This window comes from Aegilops tauschii, chromosome 1 (genome assembly GCF_002575655.3).
Source record: "Aegilops tauschii subsp. strangulata cultivar AL8/78 chromosome 1, Aet v6.0, whole genome shotgun sequence".
Taxonomy (NCBI): domain Eukaryota; kingdom Viridiplantae; phylum Streptophyta; class Magnoliopsida; order Poales; family Poaceae; genus Aegilops; species Aegilops tauschii.
In genome coordinates, this window is record NC_053035.3 from 52,257,258 (window position 1) to 52,267,656 (window position 10,399).

General features: G+C 42.9%; 1 long non-coding RNA gene across 2 annotated transcripts; it reads left to right on the top strand.

Moving 5' to 3' along the window:
• Window positions 1-513: 513 nt before the first annotated feature.
• LOC120972600 (uncharacterized) lies at window positions 514-6,932 on the top strand. 2 transcript variants are annotated; one of them, XR_012201620.1, is made up of 3 exons: window positions 514-2,286; window positions 5,386-5,870; window positions 5,990-6,932. It is a non-coding gene; the product is annotated as an uncharacterized lncRNA (long non-coding RNA). The 2 variants fall into 2 exon arrangements; XR_005766934.3 differs by lacking the exon at window positions 514-2,286 and having other exon boundaries at window positions 2,293-5,870.
• The last annotated feature ends 3,467 nt before the right edge of the window (window positions 6,933-10,399 follow it).

Here is a 10,399-nt window from a genome sequence, read left to right on the forward strand (position 1 = left end):
TCCGTTGCCATCATTTTTTCAAAACATGCATCCGGCCGTACTTGCCACTTCTCTCCGTCGTCCTCATTGATCGTTCCGAGTTCAACTACACACTTGCACGTGCCCCAACATCGTTAAATAATTATTTTCAAAGTGGGATTAAAATGTTCTCGGAATGGGTTGAAAGTTTACGTGTGGTCTTAATATTATGTAGGTAGACCACCTGCCAAATTTTCTCGCATTCAGAAGTCGTTTGGTACCCCAACCGTTAAACTAGAGGCACTATATGCGGATAAACATAGGACGTTTTAATAATAAAACGTGTTGCCGGGCTACCCGATTTCCCTCTCATCTCGGCCCAAAAAATCTACATAGCCCACCTAAACCTACCCTAACCACCCTCCGCTCCAGAGCCTTCCGATTGTGATCGGAGGGCTCCAAAAACCCCACAAAACCCTCAACCCTCGCCATCCCTGCCTATTTAAGCAACCGCTACCCTACCTAATTTGCAACCCTACCCCTCTTCCGCATTTTCCATGGGCAGCCTCTCCACCGTCGCCACTTGTCCACCTTCTCCATCCTCCAGCCGCCGTGGCCCTGTGAACCCATCATGGACCCGCTTGAACCCATCGGGGCCCGAGCCAGCTCACGCGCCGCCGCCATTAGTGCCCGCCTCCGCCGCTCGCGCCCGAGCTCCCCTCACCATGCCGCCTGCTCACCCTCGCGCGAGATCTCCTGTCGACCTGCCAGAGACCACAACCGGAACGGGCCGACCTCGCCGCCTCCTCTCCTTTCTCCTCCATTTCTCTCCCTTTCCACTCTAACCCTCTATCTCTATTGCAGTCATGGATAGGCGCCATGGACGCACCCAAGCTCGGAGCTCATGCCGCCACCTTGCCTCGCTGCCGCCTCGGGCCAGATCCGGCGGCCATGGCCCCTCCTGCGGCCGGATCCGGCCCGATCTGCCCACCTGCGCCGCTCCCCTACTGTTCGTCGACCCCGCCGCCACGCCGAACCGTCGCCATGGCCTTTGTTTCGCCCGCTGGTACGTCCTCATCTCAGGATCCGCCAAGCCTTCCAACCAAAGAACATCTGGAACCGCTCCATCCTAGTTTTCCTGCGAGGTCGGATTTTTCCTTGTCCTCAGATTTTTCACATCAGATTGTATTTTGTGATGATGGTAACTTTGTGCATGTTTGTCCGATGGAAATTATCTTTCTATGAAAAGTGATCTACTCTTTGTGTGCTTAATGATGGTTGCATTTGCATCCTGCATAGGATTCATCTACATGTTGTAATCTCTGTTGCAAAAGTGCATCATGTCGTAATCTACATAAAATTGTTAAAACATTCAAACTTACGTTGATCCTTGCCACCAATCCATAACTCATATGCATATGATTCCTTAAGGTGTTTTGCACTATGAAGTGTTTATTTTAATGCGATGCCCATGGATGCCATGTCAATTTTCTTTGGCATGTCTATTTCTTCCTCTTAAGTGGCTATCATGGTATAAATACATTCCTATTAACACAAAGTTCCATTTTGTAAAAATCATAGTAATTAATAAATGCATCCTATGAATTTGTGCCTATGAAGTAAAATGAACATTGCAATGTATAATGCATGTACATATATTATTCATAAATATTGAAATTGGTTTACTTAATGTTTAGTGCATCTCAATTCAGCATCATAATTTTACTGTTTTCGAATTCCCGGATTTTCCCGAAGTCCTAGAACTTAGCAAAACATTGCATTTTGCATAAATCATATTAAATTAACCATGATGCCTATGAACCCGAACCTTATATGAAAATTGTAGCATGTTCAAGCAACAATAAATGCAGATCCTTTTCATATGTTTTAACAACATGCATATTGATGTTCCGTTGCTCCCAAGTAGGCATCTTGTTGTTTTGGCAGATTACAATCAACACAAGTTGTTCAGGTACGTGATAGATTATGTTATATGTATCCAGTTTGCTTGATACTTTGTTCATGTAAACATACATGCATCTAAAATTGTAATTGTTTCATTCTAGGCAATGTGTTTGGTTACAGATATGGGAACACATTTGATTAACTAAAGAAATGATGGTTGTGATCCACTCTTATAAGATGCCAAAGCCTTTTGCAGCAAAAATGGCATTCAGATACTAAATATGGATGCCATGTTTATTAAATGGGGGAAAACCAAGAAAAGGTGGGACAAACAGTGTCACTATTGATCATTTTTTCCATGTGGTCACCTTCTATGATGTTATAGACTCTATCGCCACAAAGGTTGATCATCATTTTAATGAGGTATCTTCAAAGTTGCTCTAGAACTTCTCTTGTCTTGACCATGGAGACTCGTTTTCTAGGTTCAATGTGAAAAAGCCTGAGACTCACTTAGATTTATCAAGAGTATTTCTCTTAGTATGAACGTGAACCTATAGAAGATAACCTTGAGCTATTCATTATTCATACGAGAAGAATTGAAAACATGTCATGATATTGCAAGCTTGGCTAAAAAGATAGTTGAACTTGAATGATACAACATGATTCCTATGATTTATCTCCTCATTGAGTTGGCATTGCTAGTACCAGTAGTGACGAAAACAATTGCAAGAGCCTTCTCAGCAACGAAAATCCTTAAGACCGAGTTGAGCAACATGATGTCCGGTGGTTGGCTTAGCTATTCGGTGGTGTGTTACATTGAGCGAGGAGGGATATTCAAAAGTCTTCATCATGGTAAATTAAGAAAGATTTTCAAAAAGAAGGTAGGGCATTACCATTGCCTGGGTCTTCTAGACATCATTGAAAGTTTCATTATTGGTATGTTTTCGATTAACGAGTAAAATTTCTCGCTGTGTTGCATTAGTGGGATTTGATATGCCTCGTCGAGAATAGCTATGTTTTGAACATGATTGAGATTTATCATATTTGGTGAGAACTGCTAAAAACGGGATGATTTCTATGCATGTTTATGAATCTCGGAGGATTATAAACAAAATCTAACACTAGTGTTTGATATTTTTAATAGCTAGATACATATTTTTTTAGTTGTTAGGATTTACATCTTTGAGGTTAGCTATAGTTGGTTTTTTAGCAAAAGCTATAGTTGGTAAAATTTACAAGAATAATATCCCAAATCAAGGGTAATTATTTTGTATTGATTAACAGCTATACATGGGCCAAAAATGTACAATGGTGGTCTACACGCGTCATGTCCATCTATATGACAATGAACCCTCAAACAAATCTCTCTTCTTTTGACAAAAATAATCAATTTATGATGTAGCAGTAATTTGACAACTAAAAAATGACCCAGGTCAACAAAAAATGGTCGGGTTTCCGTGGTGCCTGTCATGATTTTAAGATCAACGGTCCATGCATGTTGTCATTATCCAATATTAATTTATCGCCAAGATCTTTGGAGATTTTCTCTTTTCTATAGGCACTACTAATTATAGGGATTAATAATATCTATCTTTAGAGTTGTCAATGCTCTTTTTATACTCTAACCTCATAGATTTCGTTTCACATCCTATCCTTACGAGTTTTCCTCGTCTTCGTTGATCTTAACTAGCAAATCGTAACCTTAGACACAAGTGGGTAATATTTGTCAAGCCAAGTGACACCACGGAGACCATGGATGTCAAGTACCACAACGGCTTCGTCAAGAGGGTGAGGCAGGCGGCCGTTGTGCCGGCAGTGGAAGGGGTGAAGTACAAGGAGTGCGGCAGGAATCATGCGCTGACTAGTGGTGGGCACGTCGTGGACGGCTGCGGGAGTGAATACCGTTGGGGGACCTCAACCCCGCTGACGCGTCGTCATACAAGTGCACGACATGCGGATGACACCACAACTTCCATCGCAAGGTGATGACGGAGAGGTCGCCGCTGTTGTCGCCCATGGCAAGAACCGTCATAGTAGTTGAGCCTAACTGCAAAAAACGCTAACATAAAAAAAACTTGTCATGGTAGCTGAAAAATGTCCCATGGTAGACGAAAAACGTCTAACACTGGTGTGTGATGCTGGTGGGAGGAGACGGGAAGGTCCGACAGCGGAGGAGAATGCATCAGAGGCGTTGTGGCCATTGGGTTACTTGCGCTTATTTTTGTGCCTCCGGTTCCTGAAGATGTCCTTACTGATGCCATTGTCATGGCACCTCGCTTCGATGATGTCCTTATCGTGCTTCTGCAGGCGCCACCCTAGGTGCTTCGACAGCTCCTGCATGCGCATCTTCTGGTAGGCAGTGAACATGGTGCGGGACCATTTCCTCGCCGACATAACCACATGGGGCGGTGGTGCCGTCACCGGCAAGAGCTGGGCGGGGAGCCTCTGGATCTGCAGTGCCCCCAGCAGGCGGCTGTGTCATGGAGAAAAGATGTACACAGGCAGCTGCTATGCCATCGGTGTCGGAGGATACACAGGTGGAGGCTGATGTGGTGGGGAGATGGAGCTCGTCGTCGTACTCCGTGGCATCCGAGTCATACTCCATGCCATCCGAGTCTGAGTAAGAGTCGGTGACCGGGAGCCAGTCCTCCGGTGTCTGCTCCTCCCCGCGCTACGGCTGGCCATGGAATACGATTGCAGCCATGGGCGGTAGCAGCAGCAACCTCTCCATCATCACCTCGCGGTGCAAGCTGTAGTGGGAGCCACAGGCCGCCCACTTGTATGACGATGCGTCGGTGGGGTTCAGGTCCCCCAACGGCATCCACTCCCCGCAGCCGTCCACGACTTGCCCACTGGTAGCCAGCGCGTGGTTCCTACTACACTCCTTGTACTTCACCCCTTCCACCGCCAATGCCACGACCGCCTGCCTCACCTTCTTGACGAAGCCCTTAGGGTACTTGATGTCCATGGCCCCCCGGTGTCACTCGGCTTCACAAAGTTTACCCACTAGTGTCTAAGGCTTGGATTTACAAGTTAGGATCAATGAAGGCGAGGAAAACTCGTAAGGATAGGATGCGAAACGAAGTCTGTGAGTTTAGGGTATAAAAAGAGCAACAATTACTCTACCGACAGATATTATTAATCCATGTAATTAGTAGTGACTATAGAAAAGACAAAATCTCGAAAGATCGTAGTGATAAATTAATATTGGATCATGACAACATGCATGGACCGCTGATCATAAAATCAAGACAGGCACCATCGAAACCTAACCATTTTTTGTTTGACCTTGCTCATTTTTTAGTTCTCAAATTACTGCTGCATTGTCAATAGATTTTTTTGTCAAAAATAGCTTTTTGCAGGGGTCTTCGTCACATAGATGGACAGGACGCGTGTAGACCACCATTGTACATTTTTTGACCATGTATAGTTGTTAATCAATACAAAATATAATTACCCTGGATTTGAGATGTTATCCTATATAAAAACCACCCCCACTAATCTATTTATCTTGACATGCAGCATATCGGCCTCAACATGTATGCCCCACATGTGCCACCTTCTGCCACTTTAGCGACTCTTTAAATGCAGCGTTCAGTTACCAATGTGCAGAACCGACTGTCCACCCGCCTTCTCTCCATTTCCACTTTCCAGCCATAAATCGTGGATGCCTCTCTCCCTCCCTCGGAAATAAACACAAACTGATCGACCTCTCTCCCCCAGAAAAATTGACGCCAGTTTTCTCCTTGGCTACAGGTGCAGCAGGCCTGCAGGTGGGAGCCGATCTGTGCATCAAGGGTCCTCCCATGGCACGTCCGTTGGTGCTGCTCGCCTCCGCGGTTCTCTAAAATTCTCTATGGTATGATCCCCCTTGGCCCTTGCAGGTTTGGTGCCATATGTGCCCTAGTCCTCCCCTCCTGTGTGTGTCTCTATTCAGGCTAAGACAGCTTCGGCGTCGTTGGGAAGGTCAGTACCGGCCGGTTCCAATAGAATCGGACCAGCTATAGGTGAGTTTCCAATCTGAAGATTGCTTTCTTTTCATCCTGTAAAGAACGAATTGGACGATGTCGGACAGAGCCTCACCCATGGCGTGGAGGGGTTATTAATACATATATTTGCCTTGAAGGAACGCCCAGTGTACCCGAGTCCAATCAGGTCACCACGCCATCAAATTTTCAATATTTTTCCTTCTCATGCTAGAGGGAACGCATTGTTGTGACGAGGCAGGGCCTCAGCCATGGCGTTGAGGTTTTTCTTTTGGCTTGGAAGGAACGCCCAGTGTGCAGGAGTCCTTTCATCTGAATTTAGAACTCTGATGTTTCTAACAGTATGCAAGTTTGTAAATTGCTCCATTGAATAGATTAGTATACAAAGTGCTCTTCCCATCAGGTTATTCTTAGCCATGGTGTGGATATTTTTATTTTGGCCTAGAAGGAATGCCCAGTGTACATGTGTCCTTTCCTGTGAATTTAAAACTATGATATTTCTATTAGTATACAAGTTTGTACATTGCTCCATTGAGCAGGTTAGTATACAAAGTGCTCTTCCCATCATCTTATTATATATGTAAGCGCTACAATTTCAATCCATCATTCGGTATGCCTTTAATTGGCAAAGTTTATGATAGATATAGAAGAATCCGAATTTAATATCTTCGTATCTTAAATATGTTAGAATTTTAGCTGCTATTTTATTTGTGAAACACATATAAGTAGATTCATGTTGACCGATTCATATAATGATTTGCTAATGTGGCCAAATAAGTTATTTCATGCAGTACATTCTGCGTGCTTCTTTACATATTGTTGTTAATTAATTGCCCTAAGAGATGTTGATTTTGCATTTGTATAAATTTTTCTTGCCGGCTGCATCTTGCCCATTTGGAGATGGTAAAATAATATATTATGGCGCCAATCTATTTTGTAATTGTGCAAGTTTAGTGTTCAGTACAGCTGTTTCGATGCATTAGGATACGTCAACTTTCACAGTCGAAAAAATACTCTTTAATGTTTCCCTTAGTTTTGTTACAACATCTCCATAAGATATATATGATTTTGGTTACTCCATTCCACATTTTCTGCCATAGGTACTGGCAATTTAAATATGGTCATTTTGTTGATGCAATTCCAAATTAATTGCGGTGGTTATTTGTATCGATCCCAAGTCTAACTGAACATAGTTCCTTTTTGTAATTAACTTCTGTAGCTAACATGTAACATTCATATTGGTGAGGATGGTTTCTTCATATATGGAGTGTTAAGGATAAGACACCGGATATCACCGAAACATATTACAACAATTTCACGCAGCAACGCGCGGGGTATTATTTAGTTCTTATAAATCTTACCAACTATAGCTTTTGCTAAAAAAACTATATAGCTAACCTCAAAGATGTAAAATCCAAACAACTAAAAAATATCAAACCCCGGTGTCAGGTTTTGCTTATAACCCTCCGAGATTCATAAACGAGCATAAAAATCATCCCTTTTTTGTCATTAATCACCAACTATGATAAATCTCAAGCATGTGCAAAACATAGCCAAAAATAATTTTGACGGGGCATATCAAATCCCACTAACGCAACACAGCGAGAATTCTTACTCAATAATGTGAAACATACCGATAATGAAACTTTTAATGATGTCTAGAAGACCTAGGAAATGGCAATGCCCTGTCATCTTTCTGAAAATCATTCTTAATTTTGCCACGATGAAGACTTTTGAATATCCCTCCTCGGTCAATGTAACACACCATCAAATAGTTAAGCCAGCCACCGGACATCATATTGTGCAACTCGGTCTTAATGATTTTCGTTGTTGAGAAGGCTCTTTCAATTGTTCTAGTCACTACTGGTACTAGCAATGCCAACTCAATGAGGCGATAAATCATAGGAAACATGATGTATTGTTCTAGTTCAACTATCTTTTTATCCAGGCTCTTGATAAATCTCTATGAGTCTCAAGCTTTTTCACATTGAACCCAGAAAATGAGTCTCTAGGGTCAAGACAAGAGAAGTTCTAGAGCAGCTCTGAAGATACCTATTTAAAATGATGATCAGCCTTTGTGGCGATGGAGTCTATAGCAGCATAGAAGGTGTCCACATGGAAAAAATGATCAGTAGTGACATTGTTTGTCCTACCTTTTCTTGATTTTCCCCATTTAATAAAGATGGAATCCATACTTAGTATCTGAATGCCATTTTTTGGTGCAAAAGGCTATAACATCTTAAAAGAGTGGATCCCAACCATCATTTCTTCGTTCCCATATCTGTAACCAAACACATTGCCTAGAATGAAACAATTAAAATTTTGGATGCATGTATGTTTTCATGAACAGAATATCAAGCAAACTGGATACATATAACATAATCCATCACATACCTGAACAACTTATTCAACAACCAAAACCCAATTTGGACAAGACAACATGACCAAATTTATCATCCCATCGGCCATGCATAAAAAGATATCAACCTAATGAATAAGTCATATACTTTTGGGCACCATATTCCAACCAAACAAAGGCTACATTACGTAGTTTCACATATGAACCAAGATGTCATCCATATTTGTTTTCCTAAATCTACAACACAATCACTACTAACTACAATTGCATAATACAAGTTGTTTAAAATTCATAGAAATATACCTCTGCCTCTCCCCTTTTCCATTGGCTTTTTCTAGCTCCTTACCTCTCTATCTTCTATCGGGTGCTGGCAACAAACGCAACAAGGCACTGCACCATACCGATCATGAAGGTTGTGAAGCTTGCTTCCACTACCTGCTAGGCCCCACCCTCAATCGACGCTCGTTGCGCAGTACGCCCTACACAGTTGCACCCAACCACCCGCTTGCTCGAGGCCCTTATTTGTCGTTAATTGTCATGTTGTGTGATGGTACGTGGCGTCCTAGCCAGCCGCCGCCCTAGCTAGGTTTTGGAGTGAAGCATGTGCGTCTCGGTCTTGCGATTTGCGCCCCATGCATGCACATCGTCGGTGGCACTGGGCTCTTGCTAATTCTACATGTGGCCCAACTGCATTTTAGAATCTTAGTGGCCCATTCTCAGGTGAGCGGGGCTCCTTTGTCTGTTAGAGGCAAGAGTGAGCATAGGTAGAAATAATTGCATCGAGTTAAGGTATGGTGGGAACAAGACGTTGCTCACTAGAGTCCTCCGCCATCGAGTAGATGGCCATGCGTCTGATACGTCTCCAACGTATCTATAATTTTTTATTGCTCCATGCTATATTATCTTCTGTTTTGGACATTATTGGGCTTTATTATTCACTTTTATATTATTTTTGGGACTAACCTATTAACCGGAGGCCCAGCCCAGAATTGCTGTTTTTTTGCCTATTTCAGAGTTTCGCAGAAAAAGAATATCAAACGGAGTCCAAACGGAATGAAACCTTCGGGAACGTGATTTTTGGAACGAACATGATCCAGGAGACTTGGACCCTACGTCAAGTGACCAACAGGGAAGCCACGAGGTAGGGGGCACGCCTACCCCCCTAGGACGCGCCCTCCACCCTCGTGGGCCCCCTATTGCTCCACCGACGTACTTCTTCCTCCTATATATACCTACGTACCCCCAAACGATCAAATACGGAGCCAAAAACCTAATTCCACCGCCGCAACCTTCTCTACCCACGAGATCCCATCTCGGGGCCTGTTCCGGAGCTCTGCCGGAAGGGGCATCGATCACGGAGGGCTTCTACATCAACACCATAGCCCCTCCGATGAAGTGTGAGTAGTTTACCTCAGACCTTCGGGTCCATAGTTATTAGCTAGATGGCTTTCTCTCTCTTTTTGGATCTCAATACAATGTTCTCCCCCTCTCTCGTGGAGATCTATTCGATGTAATCTTCTTTTGCGGTGTGTTTGTTGAGACCGATGAATTGTGGGTTTATGATCAAGTTTATCTATGAAAAATATTTGAATCTTCTGAATTCTTTTATGTATGATTGGTTATCTTTGCAAGTCTCTTCGAATTATCAGTTTGGTTTGGCCTACTAGATTGATTTTTCTTGCAATGGGAGAAGTGCTTAGCTTTGGGTTCAATCTTGCGGTGTCCTTTCCCAGTGACAGTAGGGGCAGCAAGGCACGTATAGTATTGTTGCCATCAAGGATAACAAGATGGGGTTTTTATCATATTGCATGAATTTATCCCTCTACATCATGTCATCTTGCTTAAGGCGTTACTCTGTTCATATGAACTTAATACTCTAGATGCATGCTGGATAGCGGTCAATGTGTGGAGTAATAGTAGTAGATGCAGGTAGGAGTCGTTCTTGTCTCGGACGTGATGCCTATATACATGATCATACCTAGATATTCTCATAACTATGCTCAATTCTGTCAATTGCTCAACAGTAATTTGTTCACCCACCGTAAAATACTTATTGTCTTGAGAGAAGCCACTAGTGAAACCTATGGCCCCCGGGTCTATCTTCATCATATTAATCTTTCAACACTTAGTTATTTCCTTTGCTTTTATTTTACTTTGCATCTTTATCATAAAAGTACCAAAAATATTATCC